Source organism: Protopterus annectens, chromosome 8.part0 (assembly GCF_019279795.1).
Source record: "Protopterus annectens isolate FY-2018-M chromosome 8.part0, PAN1.0, whole genome shotgun sequence".
In the NCBI taxonomy this organism is placed as follows: Eukaryota; Metazoa; Chordata; order Ceratodontiformes; family Protopteridae; genus Protopterus; species Protopterus annectens.
In genome coordinates, this window is record NC_056741.1 from 190,547,572 (window position 1) to 190,569,493 (window position 21,922).

At 44.5% G+C, this 21,922-nt stretch overlaps 1 protein-coding gene across 1 annotated transcript in view; it reads right to left on the bottom strand.

The window, feature by feature from the left end:
* Positions 1-21,922, bottom strand: part of LOC122808185 (scavenger receptor cysteine-rich type 1 protein M130-like) — a 234,440-nt gene that overhangs the window by 106,988 nt on the left and 105,530 nt on the right. The window lies entirely within an intron of this gene.

A 21,922-nucleotide genomic window follows, 5' to 3' on the forward strand; every position in this document is an offset into this window, starting at 1 on the left:
ATCCGCAAAGGCAATACTGTGCCATTTGCAGAAAAGGTGAACCAGAGGTGTAGGAGGGGGCAGTAGGTGAAGTGGACAGAACCACAAATACATGGAGAAACAGCTGCAAGACAAGCAGATAGGCCATAGTGTAGAACACAATCCCACAAACATATGAATGTGGAAATGTGTGATACAAATGTATAGATTTGTCACCATCCCATACCCACAGGTTGGTCCTGATGGAACTGGCCATAACAAATGCAACACACCTGGCTGTATAATGGCCTACCCAGCATACCCTCCACATCACACAACCCACCCCCATAACAGAATGTCCACCAAATCCAATCGTACTTAGCCCACTGGTTCGTTGCAGACACACACACACTGACCCCTATGCATATGTAGTAGGTATTGTCACCCTAGGCAGTATCAGGATTGCAAACCATGTATTCCCTGCATGTTAAACCCCCTGCACATTTTCATAAAGCCAAAATACATTTCGATATAATTTGTGTAGAATGGTCCAATTTTTGGAATATCCCTTATGGGATAAGTAATCTGTGTAAATAGTAGAATGGGTATGACAACAAGATGTCCAATCCTGTAGATATCTGGACACAAGTCAGAACATGAAGCAGAGGTCCAAGACACTGTCCAGACCTGAGTGGTCATGCATAACCTAGTACCCAGGATAAAACACCTTCCCGTGACGCACGTGTCCCGACACAAATATGCGGGAGAATATATTGCACACATTCGCATAGTTGCAGATGGGTGAGGAAGACACCTGGCATTAACAGGATAACCCTGATGAAGTGTGAGGGATACCTAGTATGTGCCGGCATGACCGACCATACCTGACAACCTGTGTGAGCTAGATATCTGGACAGAGCTGTGAATAGAAGTGAGACAAAGGTACAACAGCAGGTACAATAAATATGCAAAGATAACTGTTAGAAGTTATTAATTTATGTGCAGTCTGATTACCCGGGACGTCCACTGGGCCAAGAAGTGTCCAGTAAGAGTGGAGGCCTGGGTAGAAAAGCTCCGCAAGCAATACAAGGAAATAAAGGCTATATAATGTTAAAGGTAAAATACAAGAGTAAAAGTCATACAGTCTGGAAATACACATACATAACATGTGCATAATCCAGAGTTTTGTAGTGGTAATACAGATATCTACAACAATGACATACTTGGAGTCAAGTGAGTGCCAGCTAAGTCTGGTTAAGCTGGAGGGTAGAGAGGAGCAGGAGTATGGAGAACTCAGCGGAGTGAGATCCCTAGAATGTGTATCAGGTGCAAGCAGGAATATATCCATGTGGATGGATAAACATAAAAATATTATAGAATAACAGTTTGCACAAAGGCAGTAATGTCCAGAGTATGAAGTCTGAAACTCAACTGTCTGCCAGCACGTCCCGACTTCTGTCTTTAATGCCAAGCTACTGCTGTGCCAGAACACAACAGCATATTACAGAGGTTCGTACCATATCACTCAACTGTCCAGATATTCGCAGAATGACCAGAGTATTGGTCCATATTGTTGTTGTGTGCCTCCGACAATCTGCGTCTGTCCAGTAAATAGGTGTGGATTGATGACACGAAGTAATGAGGATTAAGTATAACACTCCACATCCCGCAGAAGACTCATGATAATGCAAAACCTAGTATTCTATCAACGTTATAAGCTTGTAAGGAAACTAGTTAAAATGTGTCCCTCTTACTATCCCCATCATGTAGGGTTTGCACAGATTTGTTGCTCTAAGAGGTTGAGAGGTATGGTCCATACATATGTACAGAAACAACCCATGACATTTGTGTAATGTACAACTGCATACCTGTAGTCACATCATGTCCAAGAAATTTTTACAGTGAGCTAATTGAAGGAAGGACACTCAGCAAACTCAGAGCTACAATATATAACATTAAGTATCCTGTTTTTTGTTTATTTTGTTCTTTATTTCTTTGTTGTTTATAGTACTTTGTGTACTGTGTATTTTTTCTAGCTAGTTTCACTGTGTGTGAGGTATTAACTGGAAATTGTCCACTCTTATTAAGCATCTGTTGGACTGTTTGTTTATGATAACTTGTTGCAGTTAAACTCTTTTTTTCTAGTGGCTCATTTAGCTGTTTAAAACTTTCATTTAAAGGCTCACTGCTGCTTTTCAGCTGTGAGTAACATTTCTGCAGTTTGTTTTCCACCCTCCCTCCCTGTTGGTATAGTGTTTTTATAGTTGGTGGCTTTGCAGTTGCCCGCCCCTAGTGTAAATTTGATCTGGGACCCTCCTCCCAGTCTAGTGTCATTACCTCATTTTACCCAGTACAGGGAGAGCATTTGAGAAGGCCAATCAGCTTAGTTTCTGCTACTCCTTTCTCTCTTTCCACAAAAAAAAAAAAAAAAAATTTATCTGCTTTTACTGTATTTGTGTTTTTTTCCTACTTTATTTTGCTTTTGCATCATCTTAAAAGTACTCAGTTGTATTTATTACTGCTTGGTGTAACTCATTGTAAGCCTTTTAGTTTAAGCACCTGGTCTTCAGACCAGTTTTACATTAGGAAGTTTTGTGGTCTGCACTGTAGTGGCAGAACAGGTAGCTTACATCCTTCTAAGTTGGGAACTGCTGATTGAGGGCTCAGTGTCTGTTATTCTAATAGTGTATTAATTCTGGTTTAAGCACTTGGGCTTGAGGCCAGTTAATTTACCTTAAGTGGGTTCGTGTTCTGCACTCTTGTGGGAGGAGAGGCTGGACTCTATCCTTCTGAGCTGGGAATTTCTGGTTAAAGCTTATAGTGCCTGCATATTTGAACTGCTTCTTACTGAAATTGGTACACCTCATTTGCTGTAGCATAGACTAGATCCAGGCCTGCTGAATCTAGCTTTGTTTGTATAACTTGAGCACCAATCCAGGCATTTTTTTAAAGTATTCAGTTGTAATTATTACTGCTGGTAGTAACTTGATTAAAGTGTAGCTATCATTTCTAAGTCTTTTAGATTAAGCACTTGGGCTTCAGACCAGTTGTTTTACATTAGGAAGGTTTGTGGCCTGCACTGTGGTGGCAGGACAGGTAGCTTACATCCTTCTAAGTTGGGAACTGCTGATTGAGAGCTCAGTGTCTGTTATTCTAAAAGTGTATTAGTTCTGGTTTAAGCACTTGGGCTTCAGGCCAGTTATTTTACGTTAAGAAGGATTGCGGTCTGCACTCTTGTGGGAGGAGAGGCTGGACTCTGCCCTTCTGAGCAGGGAATTTCTGGTTAAAGGCTTATAGTGCCTGCATATTCTAACTGTTTCTTACTGAAATTGGTACACCTTGTTTGCTGTAGCATAGACTAGATCCAGGCCTGCTGAATCTAGCTTTATTTGTATGCTTGTTGTTTGTTTATTTCCCTGAAACGCTAATTCCACCTAAAACGTGGCCTTTTAGCACTTCTGTGGATCCCTAGTGATATCTCCATTGCTTACTGTACTTATTTCCTTGTTTCACTTGAAAGAAAGTTACTGTTTGTCGTTTTTGCATTTAAGTTACCTGGCACTTGCTCACTAAAGTAAATATATAAGTCAGCTCTAAAAAATTAAAAGCACTACACCCTCACAAACTCCCCTTGAGTACCTTGTTCCCCATTGGCCCTTTTTTTCAATTATAAAGGAATTCCCAATACTATTCTGGCATGTCCAAAGGTCAGTTGTCAATCTCCTCTCCGGTCCAGCTGGTGAATCTGGGAATCTTGAGGCAATGTTGCAACGGCCTCATGTACACAGACAACCCTCTCCTCCTCCCAACAAATTCCAACACATGTGAGAGATGCAACCATATAGCAAAACTGGAGGCTAAGCTCTCTCAACTCAGTACTGGCGTAACCAGTCAGGAGGAGAAGGAAACCACACTCACTACAATTCCAGTCTCACATAGACCTACCACGACAACAAACCAAACACATAAAAACACAAAAACATACTCGGAGGCTCTAAATAAAAATCTGCTTAAGCAGCAGAGACCTCCAAAGCAGACACCCAAGCAACCGCTACTCCAAAACAAAACACATGCAACACATAGCTCACAAAGCCAGTGTGCCGAACAGTCACAGCCCTTAAGGCTAAACAACACACCTGATACACTTGTAATAGGTGAATCTATTGTCAGGCACACTGACGTCCCGCTCACCAGGCTGAACAAGGAGAAGGTCACTGTGAGCTGCCTGTTGGGCGCTAGGATCCACCACATAACACAAGCACTCAGGTCACTCCAAGGCAAGTACAAATATGACTCAGTCATTGTCCATGCTGGTGTGAATTACCTGAGACGTACCTCCCTGGACTACATGAAAAGAGACATAGAGGAGCTCTCTGAGCATGTAGCCCAGGCCGATATGACCCTGACCTTGAGTAGCATCTTACCCTCACCAAGAATGATGCCACAATATGAAGACAAGATGATCAATTTCAACAATTGGCTTAAGTGTTGGTGTCATTCAAAGGGGATCCGATGCCTGTCAGCCTGGGATGACATGCTCGACAAGCCACGATGCTTAAGCTAGGGGCTTGCACCTGTCACCTCTGGGCTTTCGGATATTGGCAAAGGCTCTTGCTACCCCCATAGTGCCTTTTTTAGGCAAGGCTCAAAAGACAAACCCACCTCCATAGGTATCACAAGGGATAAGAAACTAAGAGTAATGCTACTCAATGCCAGAAGTCTAAACCTCAAGATACATGCACTCAAAACTCTCCTTAGCATGGAGAACATCGATATCTATGCAGTAACAGAAACCTGGTTCAAGGCTCCCAAGATCACCCCAGCACTACCAGGTTATACCTCATACCATGCTTTTCAGCCCCAAAACTTGGACTGAACCACAAAAGGAGGGGGAGTATCAATATTCGTCAATGATACCCACACCTCCAGGTTGGTGGCACAGCACGAAGCATCAGAGACTATCCATGTGCAACTAACTGTGGGTAAAACTGCCTTCCAGTTTATAGCCTGCTACAGACCACCCTCCCAAACACAGGAACCCCACTTGGCCTTCCTGAGAATACTGGAAAATATGAAGGTCTCTCCAAACACCATTATATTGGGCGACTTCAACTACCCAAACATAGACTGGGAGCATTACTCTAGCTCCAACACCCTAGCCCAAAGGTTCCTAGAACTTATAAACTCAAATGCTATGGAACAACTTGTTACCACTCCCACAAGAGGGGAAAACATACTGCACCTGATCATCACCAACATGGGGACAATATGCTCCAGACCAGAAGTGTATCCCTCACTGGTAAGATCAGACCATAAACTAATCTCACTGGATATTCACATCCCGACCCCACCCCCTGCCCAGAAAACCACAGTGAAAAACTTCTCTAAAGCAAATTTCACACGCCTCAAAACTGAGGCGAAATCCTTCAAAGCCCCCGGGCCTGTGGAAACTACAGCCCAGACTGCAGAATCCTTTATAAACGCATTCTATGAACACCTTCAGGAATGCATGGATCATGCAATCCCAAATAAAATCAAGACCCAATCCTCCAAAGGCAGACGTCCTGTCTGGTGGACTCCAGCCATAAACAAACTATACAATAGAAGGAGGAAGCTACTACATGATAGAGCAAAATCCCAAAAAGGGAAGGCATCTCTGATCAGTATTAGCAAAAAACTATGGGCACTCATAAAATCGTCTAAGGCCAGCTTGAGAGAAAATTGCACATGACACTAAGGATAATCACAAGGCTTTCTTTAGTTATGTTAGGAACCTGGGTGGGAATTCCCAGATATGCTCAGAATCAGTCCAAAATGACATAAAATACACTGAGCCCACAGACATTGCCAACATCCTAGCTGACAGGTTCAGTGCAAACTTCTCCCCCCTCCCCACCAAAAGGGCAAATATCTATCCCAACAGAGTGCTGCCCCCCTGACATCTCAGATGCTCAGGTAATAGCCGCCCTCTCCAAAGCAAAAAACACAGCATCAATGGGACCAGATGGTGTCCCGGGCTGCGTCCTACATGAACTCCAAGAAGAGCTAAACCCAAACATAAAACTACTGTTCAATCTTAGCCTTACTACAGGATATGTACCCAAAGAGTGGCATACAGCAACAGTGGTCCCTCTCCACAAAGGTGGTGCCTCAACGGATCCTGGAAACTATCGCCACATAAGCCTGACTAGCTTGGTCTGCAAAGCTATGGAAAGGATCATCATGGACCTCATAAATAAAGATATTGGGGACCTACAGACACTGGATCCTACACAGTTTTGCTTTGTTAAGGGCAGATCCTGCCTCTTAAACCTGGTCGATTTCTTTGAAATAGTCACTAAGGCCATTGACGAGGGGAAGGTGGTCCACACAGCCTACCTGGACCTCGCAAAAGCCTTCGATACAATACCCCACTCGGGCATTATAGATAAGCTCACCAGCTTAAATATAAACCCCTATGTCACTAGATGGGTTGCAAACTGGCTCAAGGAAAGAACCCACATGGTTAGAATTGCTGGAGCCATGTCAGACTCCAAACCAGTTACAAGTGGCGTCCCACAAGGCTCAGTCCTGGGACCTCTCTTGTTCGGTATATATTTCTCGGCGGTACAGGCCAACACGGAAGGACTGTGGCTGACCAAGGTCGCAGATGACTGCAAACTGGGCGCCATAATCAACTCTCCAGCCGACACAAGCATCCTCCAAAAGGGCCTCATAGAAACAGACAACTGGTGCCAGAGCCATGGCCTCAAGCTAAATGCCAAAAAGTGTATAGTCATCCCCTTTGGCAGAAACAAAGTGCCCACAAATTACCACATAGGTGGTAATCCATTAAGTACAGAAGAAGTCATTAGGGACCTGGGGACCCAAGTTGCAATCTCTAATTTGACAACCACGTGGCCAAAGTGGTTAGAAAAACATTTTATATAGCCCACCTAATCATGAAGGGATTCACATCTAGATCAGGGGAGGTCATTGTACCTCTTTACTCATCCCTCATCAGGCCCATAATTGAGTACAATGCCCCTTTTGGGATGTACCTTACCAGACACCTGCAGCAACTGGAAAGACCCCAAAAGTACCTCACCAAGAGGATCAAAGGGCTCAAACAGATGCCATATGCTGCCCGGTTAAAGAAACTCCAGCTCTACTCAGTAGCATACCGCCTGCTCAGAGGCGATCTGTGCCTGACGTATAAAGCCATGTCCAACCTGGAATTAATGGACATGCTGCACCTCAGAAAATCCAAATCCCATCGAGCTACGCGCTCGAGAGACTTGAACCTCAGCACTGAAATAAACAGGACATGCTGGAGGGACAGATTCATAACTCAGAGGCTCCCTTCACTCTGGAATAAAATCCCAGTCCTGGTTAGGCAGAGTCCCACATTGACTCTCTTCAAGAGAAATCTTGATGAGTGGATGGGAGATCGTAGGTTTACCCCGGCTATCACTTCTGTGTCACTGTTAGACAGAGGCACAGTATACTAACCTCAAAAAAAGGCATAGAAAAAATTAATTTAAAATGGGTGGCGAAAGCCAAACACACTCTGGCTAGGCTTATAAATGCCCTAGGGCAGATAGCCTAGTATGAACCTATGAACCTATGAAAATAACCGCCGTATGAATGAATACAGGTAACAGTAAAATGTGAATGGGAAACACCCCCCCCCTCACCATGTAGTATGGACCGTAACAACCCCACCCATAATATGTACAGCCAACAGAATAAGCTCCTGATAGGTGCCCAATCACCTGTGTCAATAAATACAGGTAAAATGTTGATAATAGGGAAAATCTCCCTGTCCACATGCTTTGTCTGACATTTGAACTCGGCCAGGGAAGTTCCGTTCACCAGGTGGACAAGCCTATACCCAGATCACTACATGAACACCCTGACAATCAGAGACCTCTATGTGATATGAATATATGCCCTGGCATTCTACGTATCCGCGTAGTGATTAACAAAGCAACTGGGGTCCATTGCAGTAGGCAATAGGGAATGTCTAATATGTAGTACCATGTTTTTCTCAGCAGGGCAATGGATGCCTGCGTTGTAAGTGAAGCGGTGAGGCATATGTTGATGTAGCTAAGTACTATGGGAATGCATATCAATGAGGCAGAACAGCAACAGAATACTGTTTCCGGCATCCGTCCAATGTGAATGCAGTCCCGGTTGACGTTTGACCACTGCACATATGCCTTTAAAGTGTAATGAATGCCTTTGTTTAAATACGTAAAGGTGAACCGTGTGTTTCATATCAGTCCATAAACTGGACAACAGATATGTGTTACAGTCAGAAGTATGAAAGGCCGCGTAAGCATACATATCTATTAAACATATTTAACCCACAACATGTATATGCAAGTGCGCCTGCACGTGTGTGATCCGCTCACAGCATAGCAAATGAATGCTGTTTCCTCCACATTATGTGTACATGGCTCAGACCTGTTAACCCCGTAAAGTCTGAAACTGGACAAAGCCATGCAAACTACTGGTACAAATAGGGACAATCCCCAGATATGTGCCATAAAATAGAAAGTGGATAGAATAACAGGTGCGTCAGTAGCATGGATTCTCTGAAGGGTATGCAGTCGTAACCTGAACTGCTTGCCATTATTTCCCAATGTCAGTCTTTAATGAAATGCCACTAAATTGGCAGATAGACACAAGGTTATGAAAAACAGACTGAAGATAAGAGGCAAACAGCTGTACATTCTGCGACAATCTGTACAGTTGAAAGGTATAGTATGGATATAGATATATGTGTATACACATAATCCACAGATGTAAACAAAAGCAAATTATGAAATGAGGAATAACACATGTACATAAATAGGCCACGGTATAGGTATTATGGGTAGACAAACAGACATGCACGAAAGGTGAATAAACCACTGCTTTCCAAACCATTGGCTGGAAAGTACCAGCGTGACAGGCCGGCAAGTTCTACACTTTAAACATGAAAATAGGTGTCCATTGCAGGACCCCAAAAATGTATCCATACGTAGTTTCAACCGTCATTGACTCAAAAGACGTGACAGCCGCAAATACGATATAGCTCTACATGCAACAGTAGCAGGTGTAAGGGTAATAACACATGTGTTGATAGAATGTATGATGTACGACCTGATATCCGGAGAGTGGGGAGTGCTTAGAAGTGTCTCCACACTTTATTACCGCTCGCATTAAACATGTGTAATGGGTACTGTGGAGGGGTGTCAGGTATGGGAATCATGTGTATGCAGAAATGGGCCTAGGTGTTGTTTGGCACAGATTTATTAGGTCCGCCCCATGGGAGTGATGTGGGTATAGCACACGCCTATATTCTCAATAACAGTTCAAACCATTTACTAGATATTGTGTAAACCATTGTGGGAATATGCAGGGACCTATATCAGTGTCATGTAGGCAATTATCATGGTTGGACATGCATACGACCAAGATGGTAACCATACCTGCCAAACTGTCAGAATAAGACAGCTGCATTAAGGCACAGTACATGAAATACAAATAGGGACTATATTAGATATACCCCAGACAAAGTCAGAAAGTTGATAGAATACTGGCGTAGTCAGGAATATGAATGTTATGAGGGTTACTAATCATGACGTAGAAATGTCAGTCATTATCATCTAACTGCACAGTCCGTAATGCCTTGACAGTAATTTACCAGAAATGCACAATATTATGACAAATGTAACAAGATCATAGGTCAAACCACAGGTCATTTACCCATAATGTGTACAGGTGAGAGGTATTAAGGTAACCTGTCCTAAATAAAGAAACAGAACTAGTGATACTAGGTGGACAGGTGAGGAGAAAGACGTCAGGACAAATGACAAAACATGTACAAGTCTAAAGCATGTACCTCGACATATGTTATGACATCGTATGCCCTGTGAAAGTCAATGTGGAAGGTAATAGACTCAAAAGACAGGTGTCCTTCAGGGTGTCATGCAGTGTCACTGATACAGTGTCCAGTCCCGCATACTCGTACATGAGCGCTGCCACTGACGTAAAGTGCAAATACCAGTGTACACATAAGGTATATGATAGAATAAGTAGTGCGGATAAGCACCTGTTGGCCTCTGTGAGGAATACAACCCTCTGGGTGGGTGTGTCATGCAATATAAATGTAATGGCATCTGTCCTGTAATTCCTCCATACTTTGTGCATATTGGTGTTTGAAAATTGATATCCTGTATCCAAAACATACTTCCCAACTGTTCAGATTTATGCAGAATGTACAGGGTTATGGTCCATATGTTTGGTGCGTTCGTCTTACAATCTGTACCTTTCTGGCAAATATCCGTGAACTGATGTCATTCAATAATGAGACACAGTTGAGTTTAAGACTCCAAATCCTCTGCAAAGTCATACTACTGCAAAACCGATTATTCCAGCAACTATCTACGTTTGTAAGAGCAATATTTAAAGTCCGCACCTATATGTCCCGCCATCATTTTAGGCTTTGTCCAGATTGTTGCTCTAGGAGGTTGAGAGGTATGATCAGAAACGGATACATGCCTGAGGAAACAGCATTGTCGACTGCAACATAAATCAGAAGGTATGAAAAGCGCTGCAGTAGGAAGTTCAGTATTGGCCGCAAGTATGTGCTGACATGTAAAATGACACAGCAGTCTACAAGAAGTACACATAGGGCTGTCACCTGTACAAATGATGGCAGTGGGACATACCCACAGCCATGCACACACCACAAATAGACATAGGTTCATAGGTTCATAGGTTCATACTAGGCTATCTGCTCAAGGGCATTTATAAGCCTAGCCCAGAGTTTTTGTGGCTTTCACCACCCCTTTAGTTTGAAGAAAACTATGCCCATTATTTTGCTGTGCCTCTGTCAAGCAGAGACACTGAGGTAATCCCTGGGGTATATTTGCGATCTCCCATCCATTGGTCAAGATTTCTCTTGAACACGGCCAGCGAGGTGCTCTGCCTCACATGTACCGGGATTCTGTTCCACAGCATAGGGAGTCTTTGGGTGATGAATCTGTCCCTCCAGCACATCCTATTAATAACCGTGTCAAGGTTTAAGTCTCCCGCCCTTGTAGTTCTGAGGATCTAGATTTTTGAGGTGAAGCATGTTCATCAAATCTGGGTTTGACATGGCCTTGTATGTCAGGCACAGGTCACCTCTGAGCGGTAAGCGACTGAATAGAGCTGAAGTTCTTTCAGTCGGGCAGCATAAGACATATTTTTGAGACCCTTTATCCTTTTGGTGAGGAACTTTTGGGGCCTTTCCAGCTGCTGCAGGTGTCGGGTCAGATACATTCGAATGGGGCATTGTACTCAATCATTGGTCTGATGAGTGATGAGTACAGGGGACGATGACCTCCCTTGATCTAGATGTGAATCCCTTCATGATCAGGTGGGCAATGTAGAAGGTCTTCCTAACTACTTTAGCAACGTGAGTGTCAAACGAAAGGTTACTGTCAACCTGAGTCCCCAGATCCCTGATAACTTCTTCTGTGCTCAGTGGATTGCCACCTATATGGTAGCTAGGGGTAACCTTGTTTTTCCTGAAGGGTATGACTATGCATTTCTTGGTGTTTAACTTTAGGCCATGGCTCTGGCACCAGTTATCCATTTCTGTGAGACCCTTCTGAAGGATATCTGTGTCAGATGTGTTTTCGACTATGGCTTCCAGTTTGCAGTCATCTGCAAACTTTGCCAGCCATAACCCTCCTGTGTTTGCTTGTACTTCAGAAAAGTGGATGCCGAACAAGAGTGGGCCCAGGACTGAGCCCTGTGGGACCCCACTTGTGACAGGCTTTGAGTCTGACATGGCACCAGCAACTCTGACCCTGTGGGTTCTGTCACTTAGCCAGTTTGCAACCCATCTTGTGATGTATGGGTTTACATTTAAGCTGATGAGTTTTTCAATGATACCTGAGTGGGGTATTTTGTCGAAAGCCTTTGCCAGGCCGAGGTAGGCTGTATGGACTGCCTTTCCCTCATCAATGGCCTTGGTGACTGTTTCGAAAAAGTCGACCAAGTTTAAAAGGCATGATCTGCCTTTGAGAAAGCCAAACTGGGTTGGATCCAAAGTCTGCAAGTTCCCTATGTCTTTATTTATGAGTTCCATTATGATCCTCTCCATGGCTTTGCAGATCAGGCTTGTCAAGCTGATGGGACAGTCATTTCCAGCGTTGGTGGAGGCACCACTTTTGTGAAGTGGGACCACAGTTGCCGTGCGCCACTCCTTGGGTATGTATCCTGAGGTGAGGCTAAGATTAAACAGCTGTCCTAACTGTGGGTTTAATTCCTCGTTGAGTTCGTGGAGCACACAGCTGGGGACACCATCCGGTCCCATGGATGCTGTGTTTTTCACTTTAGAGAGAGCAGTTCTCACCTGGGCATTAAAGATGTTTGGGTGGCTACAATCCTCTGGTATAGATATCTCTCCTTTTGGGGGGGGGGGGAGTTTGCACTGAACCTGTCAGCCAGTATATTGGCAATGTCTGTAGGTTCAGTAATTTTCACATCATTTTGAACTAATTCTGAGCATATCTGGGAGTTTCCTCCCAGGTTTCTAACATAGCTAAAGAAGGCCTTATGATTGTCTTTTGAGTCCTTAGTGATTTTTCTCTCAAAATTTGCCTTGGATGATTTTATGAGAACTCTTAGTTTTTTACTTATGATGATCAAATGTGTCTTACCTTTTAAGGATTTTGCTCTATTTTGTAGTAGCTTCCTCCTTTTATTGTAGAGCTTGTTTATGGCTGGGGTCCACCAGACTGGATGCTTGCCTTTGGTACAAAGGGTCTTTGTTTTGTTTGGGATTGCCTGATCCATGCAGTCCTGTAGGTGCTGGTAGAAGGCATTTGTAAGTGATTCAGTGGCTTGAGTAATGTTTACCACCGGCTCGGGGGCCTTAAAAGAGACCACACTAGTCTTTAGAAGTGTGAAGTCGGCTTTTGAGAAGTTCTGCACTGTGGTCTTTTTTATCTCAGGTGGGGGCGGGATGAGGACCTCCAGTGAGATTAGTTTATGATCTGATCTCACCAGTGAGGGGTATACTTCCAGTGTTGAATATTGTGATCCCATGTTCGTGATGATGAGGTCAAGTATGTTTTCACCTCTTGTGGGGATGGTGACTAGTTGTTCCATGGCATTTGAGTGTATGAACTCCAGGAACCCTTGGGCTAGAGTGTTTGGGCTTGAGTAGTGATCCCAGTCTATATTAGGGTAGTTGAAGTCACCTAGTATGATGGTGTTTGGAGATACATTTATCCCCTCCAGTGTTTTCAGGAAAGCTATGTGAGTTTCCTGAGTTTAAGAGGGTGGCCTGTAACATGCTACAAATTGCAGAGCAGGTTTGCCTATGGTTAATTGCACCTGGATGGTCTCCGATGCATCGTGCATTGCCACCAACCTTGAGGTGTGGGTGTACTTGATGAATATGGACACCCCCCTCCTTTCTTGGTGTTGTCCGGATTTTGGGGCCAGAACGCATGGTATGAGGTAAAACCTGATAGTGCTGGGGTGCTCTCAGGAGCCTTGAACCAGGTTTCAGTCACAGCACAGACATCGATGTTCTCCATATTGAGAAGGGCCTCGAGTGCGTGCATCTTGAGGTTGAGACTTCTGGCATTGAGCAGCATTACCCTTAGTTTTTTTCCTTTTTTGTGTTCTAGGGTGGTAGGTTTAGAATTTGAGCCTTGCCTAAAAAGGCACTATGGGGTGGCAAGAGCCTTTGCCAATATCCGGAAGCCCAGGGGTGACAGGTGCAAGCCGTCCCTTGCGAAGCAGCGTGGCTTGTCCAACATGTCATCCCAGGCTGACAGACATTGGATCCCCTTTGAATGACACCAGAGTTTAAGCCAGTTATTAAAGCTGATCATCTTATCTCTGTATTGTGGCATCATTCTTGGTGAAGGTAGCATACTGCTCAAGGTCAGGGTCATACCTGCCTGGGCTACATAATCAGAGAGCTCCTCAATGTCTCTTTTCATGTAGTCCAAGGAGGTATGTCTTAGTCGTTTACACCAGCGTGGACAATGACTGAATCGTACTTGTACCTGCTGTTGAGAGACCTGAGTGCTTGCGTTATGTGGCGGATTCTAGCGCCCGACAGGCAGCTTACTGTGACCTTCTCCTTACTCAATCTGGTGAGTGGGACGTCAGTGTGTCTGACTATGGAGGCACCAATGACGAGTGTGTCTGGCATTTTTGGCCTTAAGGGCTGTGACTGTTTGGCACACTGACTGTGTGGTCTATGTGTTGCATGTGTTGTGTCCTGAGGTGGTAGTTGTTTGGGTGTCTGCTTTGGTGGCCTCTGCTGTTTTGGTAGATTTTTGATCAGAGCCTCTGAGTATGTCTTTGTGTGTTTATGTGTATGATTTGAAGTTGTGATGGTACTATGTGAGACTGGGTGTGTGGTGTGTGTGGTACCCTTCTCCTCCTGTCTGGTCTTGCCAGTCTTATGTTGAGAGAGCTCAGCCTCCAGTTTGGCTGTATAGTTGCATCTCTCGCATGTATTTGTGTTTTGTGGGAGAAGGAGAGGGTTGTCTTTGTACATGAGGCAATTGTAACATTGCCTCAATATTCCCAGGTTCACCAGCTGAGCAGGAGAGGACACTAGCAACTGATCCCTCGACATGCTAGAAGGGATAGACAAAAAAACTTAAAAAAGACTCCGGGGGATGTGGGTGATCGAGAAAGGGGTTTTAGGCTGGTTGGGTACTATCTATAGTAAAAGTGCTATATCAAGATGAAAAGTATTGTAGGAGCAAGTGCTAGTCTTTACAGATAGAGAATAGTCTACTTGGGAATCATGTAGAGATTAACTTTTTAGTTATAGGATACGCTGGTTAGATCAGTAGTACAGTTCAAGGAAGGCTGTTTTAAGGGAAAATTTGAAGAATGAACTTTAGGTAGCCCGAATAGTTTAACCTTGATTAACCGCCACTGCTCTTGTGTGCTCCTGTGGCAACTCCGCGCTAATGCGCGCTTTATAGCAGGGGGCTGGAAAAAACAGGAAATGACCCAAAATGGCCAATGAATTACTAGTTGCTGTCTCTAACCACTCCTCTGAGGACAAACAGGCAGCTCAGTACTCCCCACTCTCATTGGTGAGTAAAGAAACTTCCCTCTGGCCACACAAGAAAATGGAGGAACACAGGAACCAAATACAAAGCCCAGGGATCAGCAAATCTGGTCTCTGGGACAACTAGCTAGGAAAGTTTAGGAAAGCAGAAGTATTTTTTTTGTTTTTTTTAGTTTTTTTGAACAAACAACAGAAAATACAGTAAATGCTTTGTTATTCGACTAAATTGCTATCAAATGCTAGTACACTTGAGTGTATTAGCCTGTTTGTTACCTTTTAAGCAAAACTTTAGCCAAGAAGTGCAATCAACAATTTAAGCACAGAAAAACAGGAAAAACAGGTAATATAACAGCAAAATAAGCACAAACAGTGGTCGAAAAGCACAATTAACCGAAAACAGCAATAAAAAATGCTAAAAAATACTTATAATCAAGAAAGTCGCTTTTTCTGCTCTCTGCTGTCTTAGGAACTCTGCATAACACACAAAAAAGCCTAGGCCATGATACACAAAGCCTCTGGTGTGTACGAGTACAGTGAGAGTACAGCAAGGAAAGCTGTCTGCCAAGCTATTCAGCAAACACCTGTAGGGGCATGTAAGACCGCCCATAACACGAACATTGCACAGACAATGTTGAAATTTGTAACCTACCCCAGTTGTATGTGAAAGCTATGCAAATATGTGATACATGAAACAGTCAGCTGTCCATGCAAGAGCAATGTTATGTGCAGAAACGTACCCGGATGATAGGCGACTAACGTTCTGCACGTTGCTAAACGGAGCAATGACAGCTGCAAATACGGTATGAACACAGTGGAAGAAGCATGCCAATATCCAAATCTAAGGCCAGTGGCATTATTGTACATTGGATATCAATAAAACTGTAGTTGTCTTCCCCTGATCTCCGATGTGGAAGCGTAGCATAGCGCCACGGGAACGAGCTGCACTGCAAAACAAGTAAAATATGTATAATATACAATAAAAATGTATATTTAGTTAGATGTTAGTACGCCATGCAGATGAATGGCAAGCTGGAGACAACATGGCTACTGCATACTGGTTGTCATGTGTGGAAGCGCTCTGCTTGAGATGTAACGAAGCATTTGTAGGCAATCTGATGCAAGTGAGGCTGAGGATAGTGAAGCACAACATGTCATGCCATATGTGCCTAAGCCTCTACAGTGTAGTGTGGGATAAGGGGAAGAGCAGAGTACAAGATAGTTGACAACATCAGTGTGTATGTATAAAACACTGTACTCTTACCGGAGCAGTGTCACATGTTTGCTGTCAGTACTCAGTGGAAGAGGCGTGTTATGAGGTATCCTAAGTAAGTCAGGAGACTGACGGTGTACGCCATGGATACCAGTGATGTTACCTGCAAACCTGCCCACAGTGTGTCCGCGCCCATGCACGTCAGTCAGCCTGAGTATGCATGTGTGTGCACGTGTCAGCCTGTGTGCGCATGTTGAAGAATGAGTAGGCTACTGTACGAATGGTGAAGCCCGTGTAATGTCATGTATGCCAGTTTACATGTTTGTAATTATGTATACATGTGTACTACACACATCACACACGTACTGCACACTCACACATGCTGTCAATACTGTGCACATCAGTGAAATGGCACATGGATGGAGAATACAACAGCAGAATTAGCAGTGCTGTAAACTATGCTACATTGATGGTCACAGCTGCAATGCATCATGCCTGCTGATATACACCTGGAAGTATCTCAGTTTGTGTTAACAGCAGTCTAACATCAATACAGTGGAATAAAGTCACCGTGTGCATCAGCACCAGGTTAGTCTAATCTTGCATCAATGTTACATATCACAGGTAGTGGCACAGGTGACATCATATGCAAAGGGTGTGGTGTTACAATTCCAGAGATGTCATTGAGCCATCCAGTTTACACGTATATATGTGTGTGTGTGTGTGTGTGTGTGTGTGTGTGTGTGTGTGTGTGTGTGTGTGTGTGTGTGTGTGTGTGTGTGTGAGGGACAACAGTTATTGCATGGCTCAATGGTGATGCAATGGGATTGTGTATGTGATAGCGCTAGCTGTTTGTGGTACATGTGTGTACCTGCATATACACAAATACAGCAGGTGTCAGCCATATACAGGAGGTTGTGGGACAGTCACAGAGTGTACCTGCCAGGCTGTAGAGATCACCATTACTGGTTATAGACACCCCTCAATGCATCCAACACTATCCCAGTTCTGCACCTATCACTGTATACACATACAGTCCTGGGATCTGTACCACAACCTGTGGATAAACGTGAGTCAGTAATGTTAACCTGACTTGCATAGAATTGTCAGTTACGACATACGGATATGAGCCATACTGACCCTGCAAAGTGATAACCACTGCTGACTGTCACCAAGATGCGCATACAACCATGTATAGGTGCTGTACTAACATTGTTTCCAATGCCCCTTGTAATACCCAGCAACACAATAACCGGTCAGTACACAAATATACCCATCATCACTACAGCAGTACATACATCCAAGGTGATCACGTGCAGATAATGCAGAACATTCAAGAGTGTTAATTTCAACATACATACATATATATCTTTATACATATATATATATATATATATATATATATATATATATATATATATATATATAGATATATATATATAGATATATATATATATATATAAATACAGACATACACACACAACACATGTGGCAGGGTTGGAAGCAGAACACAAACGTAACTATAGTACCACACAACAGCAATACGCAGTTACAGAACGCGCAGCCGTGATTATCAGATCACAGCATTCAAACAGGCATACGTCTAGCCTGCAGACAACGGCATCAAAGGCAAAGACGCCGTATGGATGTTATGGTGAGTGAATACTGTAAAAGCAATGTACTGTTGTCATGCAGCAACACACACACTTGTCAGGGCTAGGATTCGAACATACACCTAACTACCCTAACACACTACAGCATGACGCATTTACAGAACGCGCTACAGAGATTACTAAGCACAGCAGTCCCACAGGCATTCTTCTAGGTGCGTGTCGAAATCCGCAAAGGCAAAGACGTCAGCAGGATATATCTGTGGTGTGAAGCATCTAAAAGCATAACGTGAGTCCCCAGGCAGACGGGAGCATGCGCGCACACACACACACACACACACACACACACACACACACACACACACACACACACACACACATACACTTGCCAGGGCTGGGAGTCGTACATACACCTAACTACCCTAACACACTACAGCATGACACATTTACAAAACGCGCTACAGAGATTACTAAACATAGCAGTCCCACAGACATTCTTCTAGGTGCATGTCGACATCCGCAAAGGCAAAGACGTCAGCAGGATATATCTGTGGTGTGAAGTATCTAAAAGCATAACTTGAGTCCCAGGCAGACGGGAGCATGCGCACACACACACACCTGCCAGGGCTGGGAGTCGAACATACACCTAACACACTACAGCATGACGCATTTACAGAATGCGCTACAGAGATTACTAAACACAGCAGTCCCACATGCATTCTTCTAGGTGCGTGTCGACATCCGCAAAGGCAAAGACGTCAGCAATATATATCTGTGGTGTGAAGCATCTAAAAGCATAACTTGAGTGCCCAGGCAGACGGGAGCATGTGCACACACACACACACACACACACACACACACACACACACACACACACACAAACACACACACACACACACACACAGACACTTGCCAGGGCTGGGAGTCGAACATGCACCTAACTACCCTAACACAATACAGCATGATGCATTTACAGAACGCGCTACAGAGATTACTAAACACAGCAGTCCCACAGGCATTCTTCTAGGTGTGTGTCGACATCCGCAAAGGCAAAGACGTCAGCAGGATATATCTGTGGTGTGAAGCATCTAAAAGCATAACTTCAGTCCCCAGGTGGACGGGAGCATGCGCACACACACACACACACACACACACACACACACACACACACACACACCTGCCTGGGCTGGGAGTCGAACATACACCTAACTACCATAACACGCTACAGCATGACGCATTTACAGAATGCGCTACAGAGATTACTAAACACAGCAGTCCCACAAGCATTCTTCTAGGTGTGTGTCGACATCCTCAAAGGCAAAGATGTCAGCAGGATATATCTGTAGTGTGAAGCATCTAAAAGCATAACTTGAGTCCCCAGGTGGATGGGAGCATGTGCACACACACACACACACACACACACACACACACACACACACACACACACACACACACTTGCCAGGCTTGGGAGTCGAACATACACCTAACTACCCTAACACACTACAGCATGATGCATTTACAGAACATGCTACAGAGATTACTAAACACAGCAGTCCCACAGGCATTCTTCTAGGTGCGTGTCGACATCCGCAAAGGCAAAGATGTCAGCAGGATATATCTGTGGTGTGAAGCATCTAAAAGCATAACTTGAGTCCCCAGGTGGATGGGAGCATGCGCACACACACACACACACACACACACACACAGACACACACAGACACACACAGACACACACACACACACACACACACACACACACACTTGCCAGGGCTGGGAGTCGAACATACACCTAAATACCCTAACACACTACATCATGATGCATTTACAGACTGCACTACCAAGATTACTAAACACAGCAGTCCCACAGGCATTCTTCTATGTGCGTGTCATCATCCGCAAATGCCAGGATGCCAGCAGGGATTGTATAGAGAGTGTACGATCAGACATAGTACTGTCCCATGGTAGACGTACACAAACACATGGCAGTGGTGTAATCGGGGCAACTATAGATGTATGGAGCACTACAACAACAATACATAGACACGGTATGCACCACAGACAGTACACCTTTCAAGATAGTCACCCAGTGTGTACTCGGTAGGCATCCATCCTGACGTTGAATACAGTAATCTGTTGCCTGGATGACCACCATGGCAATACAGGATGTCAATGGCCATGCCCATGCACAGAGGGACATCACCAACACAAGGTGTCACTGGCCATGGCCACACACCTGGCAATACATGTCTGTTCGGACTGTACTGTGTGTCGATCTACACAACGGCGTACTGGGCATGCTTACACACTTAGCTGTTGCAAAGGGCCGTCTTGCATGCAGATGGAGTGTAAACACGGAAGGTCTCAATTCGGACTGTACTGTGTGTCGATCTACACAACGGCGTACTGGACATGCTCACACAGCTGTTGCAAAGGGCCATCTTGCATGCAGATGGAGTGTAAACACTGAAGGTCGCAGTTCAGACTGTACTGTGTATCCATCTACACAACTGCGTACCTGGACTGTACTGTGTGTCCATCTACACAACAGCATACTGGGCATGCTCACACACTTAGCTGTTGCAAAGGGCTGTCCTGCATGCAGATGGAGTGTACACATGGAAGGGCACAGTAGGGAAGGGCACTATAAGGTATAACTGTCCACACGCATAGGGCGGTCACACACATGCAGTGACCTGTACACACTCAGCTGCCATCACAGCTGTCACAGGTGCAGGTCACAGACGTATACACTGCAGTGTACACTGTAGCTGTTAAGACATCACCATGTCATTGGTGCAGCAATACACAGCCTTACAGTACCACAACAGCATGTGACACATGACCAGTGGGCTGTACAGAGGTGTACACCAGCTGTGCAGAGTACACGTACTGACAGGGATCCAACAGGTGTTATGCATTGCAATGATACCAGTATACATGAACAGGTCAGCTCAATACATACCACGGCCCTTACACAGCTGTGACACATGACTGTTGCTGTACACCAATGAACACACGTCTGGATATGTCATACATGTGAGTTTGTGGATGTGTGCATGGACTGCACACATGACACATATGTTCATAGCATAGCCTTTGATGTACCCTGTGCATAACAGTGGCCTAAGCAATGCTATGCACGCAAATGGAAGGTGGGTCCATGTCTGTTGAATGCTCACAGTACAGGGGGTAGCAATGTTGACCGGGACACATACCCTTGTACTGGTTGCCTGTGACACCCGTGATATCATACCACAGTCCATGTGTTATGTATGTCACACATGTCCAACAATAGCAATGCATACAAACATTGCAACAGGAGACACATGTGACATCTGTACTGTACATACAGCAACCATGCATGTGCAGTGGCCGATGTCCATAACATAGTTGCACCTAACTACAACATGTAGTCGCAATGCAGCCTCATCATTGACACCTGTATACGGTGACATACAAACAGCACGTATGGAAGGATGAGTGTACATAAAGTGGTGAACCACCTGTGTAGATGTATGTGTGCAGGGGGTGGCTCAGAGTTGTGTCACACACCATCCTACCATGCCATGTGCAAACAGTACGCTATGTCACTGTTACATGACGGTGCTGACGTAATACATACGCAGTGGTCTTGTGTTACCAACTGTATGCCACATGGCACCTGTAACACCTATATCCTCCCGTGTGCATATAGCAGCACAATTGCCAGACATAGCGTTGGTACACATAATGCGGACAATACCACTGCATGTCTATCAAACGTGTCATCATATGGCAGGTCTATCATTCCCAGCACTGCCATGTGTGTCCGAATGTGTGACCAGAGATGCCACATATCATGGGGATTATGTCCCAGTTGTTACACATCCCTGTACACTGTTGTAGAGATCTGTACATACTTCAGTGTGGGAAACATGACGTTGGCAGGTGTGGTGCATCACACATGTCGGCTGTCTGTATACACATGTGTGATCACCACAGTGTGTGTGCATGTATGTATGTATGTCTGGTGCTTGGTGTGAGGGTGTATGCTAATATACAGTGAGAACTGATCACTAACCCCACATGGTG